Here is a 4,662-nt window from a genome sequence, read left to right on the forward strand (position 1 = left end):
TCCAGGGAGCCATCCACAAGTGCAGTCATGGGCTCTAGCCCACGGCTTCCGGTTTTCAGCTGCAAAGTCGTGTGTCGTGCACTTCTGTCAGCGTCGTACCACTCATCCAGAACCCATACTTTATCTTAATGACAATCCACTCACTGTAGTTGAGATGTATTGATTCTTAGGACTGGTTTTAGATGCCCAATTCACTTGGCTACCTCACCTTCATCAGCTTAAGCATGAGTGCTGGCAGCACCTCAATGGTCTCTGCTGCCTGAGCAACACCAACTGGGGGTGCACATCACTCTATGCTGCTGCAGCTCTACAGAATCCTAATTCAATCACACCTTGAGTATGTGAGTCTGGTTTACAGTTCGGCGGTGCCCTCAGTGTTGCATTTCCTCGACCCAGTGCACCACTGTGGCGTTCACATTGCAATGGGAGCTTTTAGAGTGAATCCGGTGACCAGTGTCCTGGTGGAGGCTGGAGCCCTCCATTGCGGATCTGACGTGCACAACTGCTCACCAGTTATGCTGCACACATTCGTAGTTCTCATGTGCATCCGAATGACCATCTCCCGTAACGGCAGCCTGGGTCAGGGCTTACGATTGTGGTTCACGTTCGATCCCTTCTCTCTTAACTGCAGCTCTTCCCTTTACCACGTCTATTTTGAGGTCCATTCACGTACAACTCGGCTGAAGCTGGACCTTTTGCAGGGCCCTAAGGACTCTGTTAACCCCGCCGTCACTTCCTCTCAATTCTTGACATGTTCCGAGGCTCTGAAGTTGTTTATACCGATGGTTTGATGACTGATGGTAATTTTGGCTTCGCTATGTTCACAGAGGCCATATTGAACAGCATACCTTGCCTGCTGGCTGCAGTGTATTCAATCCAGAAGTTGTGGCCATATCTCGTGGACTTCAGTACATCCATTCCTGTTCTGGTGAGTCATTTCTTCTCTCTTCTGACTCCCTAAGCAGCTTACAAGCTATCAACCAGAGCTACCCTCACCAACCTTTGGTAGCGAACATCCTGGAGTCCATCTCACATCTGGAATGGTCCAGTCGTTCAGTGGTGTTTGTATGGGGCCCAGGACACGTCGGAATCCCAGGCAACAAACTTGCTGACAGGCTGGCCAAACAGGGTACGCGGAAACCGCTCCTGGAGATGGGCTTCTCTGAAACTGACCTGCGCTCTGTCTTACACCGCCAGGTTTTTTGGCTTTAGAAGACGGAGTGGTATAACAGTATGCACAACAAACTGTGTGTCATTAAGGAGACTGCGAATGTGTGGAAGTCTTCCCTGCGAGCTTCTCGCAGGGAATCAGTTGTCCTTTGTGGACTCCTCATTGGCCATACATGGCTCACACATGGTCACCTCCTCCATTGCAAGGACCCATCTCAGTGTCGCTGTGGCTTCCAAATGACAGTCATCCACCTCTTGCTGAACTGCCCACTTTTAGCCACTCTGTGGCGGACTTTTAACTTTCACAGCACCCTACCTTCGGTGTTGGACAACAATGCCTCAACAGCAGCTTTTATTTTTACATTTTATTTGTGAGGGTGGATTTTATGATTTGATCTGAGTTTTTGTACATGTCCTTTGTCCCTCTGTGGCCTCCGTCCTATGGCTTTTAGGTTGGAGGTTTTAATGTGTTGCAGAGTGGCCGACTTTTCCTTTTTTATTCCCATGGTCAGCCAGTCATGGTAATCTGCTTTCTTGTTTTTAATCTCCTCTTCCTGTTTCTTGCGTGTCTGTGTGCTTTTCTTGTCTTGTTTTGTCCATGATAGTGTTTGTTGTCCTTCTGTTGTTCTTCTGGTTCTTCCTTTCTCCTGTTATTGTGCTGTATATCTTCTCTGATTTCTTCATTCCCTTGGGTAATTGTTCTGCTGGGAACAAGGGACCGATGACCTCGCAGTTTGTTTTGTTTGGTTGCCCCCCTCTTTTAAACCAACCAGACAGTAGAACTCGACATAGATCATGCTTAAGTTTGGATTCATTTTGGTCATGCCTGTCTGCATTTTGATTTAGCTTCTTATTCGTGTCATGCTGCGTTGTCAAGTGGTGATACAAAGCAGTCAGAGTTTGCCGGGGCCACAGTTCAAATGGCTCTGAGCACTATGGGACTTAACATCTATGGTCATCAGTCCCCCAGAACTTAGAACTACTTAAACCTAACTAACCTAAAGGACAGCACACAACACCCAGTCATCACGAGGCAGAGAAAATCCCTGACCCCGCCGGGAATCGAACCCGGGAACCCGGGGGTGCCACAGTATCCACATCAGTGCTCACATTATTGATGGACACAATAGACTGCTTCAAATAAGACATCAATATCTCAGTGCAAAATTCTTCTTAAAACTAGTGCAGTTTTTTGGAAGATTAAAACTCAATGAATATTGAAGGGGTAGCCAGCATGTGTGGAGAGGCACCTACCCTCATTTGCAGCAGAGTATGCAACACGAGTCCTTATGTCACGAAAAGCTTGTGTATCCATATACTACGCTATTTTGTTGCTAGCTAACAGAGTACCGTCTTACAGTCAGAAATTGCATTAGACATTATTTTAAAAGACTTACACTATTCTAGAAAAGTATCTTTCCACAAGTGGAGAAGTTTCAGGCCTTTATATATTAATGTACATATGACAAAAACAGAAGCTTCCACTGGACATCACTATTCTAACATCAGCTTTCCTACAGTGTGTCCAATATGCTCACCCACGAGATAAAGAATTTTAGGTCAATGCATACTTTGCAGAAATCTTTATGTATTGAAAGATTTAATCACCCCATTGTGTATAACATTCAACTATTGATAATATTGAAACTTCCTGGCAGATTAAAACTGTGTGCCCGACCGAGACTCGAACTCGGGACCTTTATCAAAGGTCCCGAGTTCGAGTCTCGGTCGGGCACACAGTTTTAATCTGCCAGAAAGTTTCATATCACCACACACTCCGCTGCAGAGTGAAAATCTCATTCTGCATACTTTGCAGAAATCTTTATGTATTGAAAGATGTAATCACCCCATTGTGTATAACATTCAACTATTGCTAATATTGAAACTTCTTTGTCAAAGGTCCCGAGTTCGAGTCTCGGTCGGGCACACAGTTTTAATCTGCCAGGAAGTTTCATATCAGCGCACACTCCACTGCAGAGTGAAAATCTCATTCTGGAAACATCCCGCAGGCTGTGGCTAAGCCATGTCTCCGCAATATCCTTTCTTTCAGGAGTGCTGGTTCTGCAAGGTTCGCAGGAGAGCTTCTGTAAAGTTTGGAAGGTAGGAGACGAGGTACTGGCAGAAGTAAAGCTGTGAGTACCGGGTGTGAGTCGTGCTTCGGTAGCTCAGTTGGTAGAGCACTTGCCCGCAGAAGGCAAAGGTCCCGAGTTCGAGTCTCGGTCGGGCACACAGTTTTAATCTGCCAGGAAGTTTCATATCAGTGCACACTCTGCTGCAGAGTGAAAATCTCATTCTAGATTGCTAATATTATTCCTCAACTGATGCAAGACGGGAACCTCTGCTAGATAAAGGAAATGCAAATTGTTTGGTGTTTTAGTTAAGGGAGTCACTTACAGTACAGAAGCCGGTCATTGTGGAATCCCAGCTAATGATTTCCTTTGAAGAGGTAGACTCTCAGCCAAGGAACTGTGGAACAAATAATGGGTAAAGTACACCAGAAGTGGTGGAAAAACTTGTACGCAATATACCTATTGCTACCAGAGTGTTACTGGTATAATAACTGCTGTTATTCAAGGATCATCAAAACCACCATTACCTGGACTTCAACCATGGCTGCTACAGAAAACAACTGCACACAAGCTGTGTGCTGAAGAGTAGACTACCAGACTTATCTTTATGTTGGCATGATCCTGCAATTGCTCTGTTGTGTGAACTGCTAAAGCTATATTGTTCTCTGCCAACTTCAGCAGTGATGTTATTGTTGGAAATAACTGAAAGATATTGAAAGCCATACAGGCTTTCATACCCATTTTGATCTCCTTGAGAATGGACCTTTAATAATAAAGCATAGAGAAAGCTGTATTAAATTATGAATAAGTGGTCAACTGCTTATACACTGAGGTTTTGTCTCAAGTACAGATAGTGTCGAGGATCAGTGGACAAAGTTCAAAACAATCGTACAATATGCATTAGATGAGTATGTGCCAAGCAAGATCGTAAGAGATGGAAAAGAGCCACCGTGGTACAACAACTGAGTTAGAAAACTGCTGCGGAAGTAAAGGGAACTTCACAGCAAACATAAATATAGCCAAAGCCTTGCAGACAAACAAAAATTACACAAAGCGAAATGGAGTGTGAGGAGGGATATGTGAGAGGCGTTCAATGAATTCAAAAGTAAAGCTCTATGTACTGATTTGGCAGAAAATCCTAAGAAATTTTGGTCTTATGTCAAAGTGGTAGGTGTATCAAAACAAAATGTCCAGACACTCTGTGACCAAAATGGTACTGAAACAGAGGATGACAGACTAAAGACCGAAATACTAAATGTCTTTTTCCAAAGCTGTTTCACAGAGGAAGACTGCACTGTAGTTCCTTCTTTAGATTGTTGCACAGATGACAAAATGGTAGATATCAAAGTAGACGACAGAGGGATAGAGAAATAATTAAAATCGCTCAAAAGAGGAAAGGCCACTGGACCTGATGGGGTTCCAG

General features: G+C 44.4%; 1 non-coding gene across 1 annotated transcript; it reads left to right on the forward strand.

Moving 5' to 3' along the window:
- Nucleotides 1-3,323: 3,323 nt before the first annotated feature.
- Nucleotides 3,324-3,398, forward strand: Trnal-cag. The gene has a single exon. It is a non-coding gene; the product is annotated as a tRNA-Leu (tRNA).
- Nucleotides 3,399-4,662: the final 1,264 nt, after the last annotated feature.

This window comes from Schistocerca piceifrons, chromosome 3 (genome assembly GCF_021461385.2).
Source record: "Schistocerca piceifrons isolate TAMUIC-IGC-003096 chromosome 3, iqSchPice1.1, whole genome shotgun sequence".
In the NCBI taxonomy this organism is placed as follows: domain Eukaryota; kingdom Metazoa; phylum Arthropoda; class Insecta; order Orthoptera; family Acrididae; genus Schistocerca; species Schistocerca piceifrons.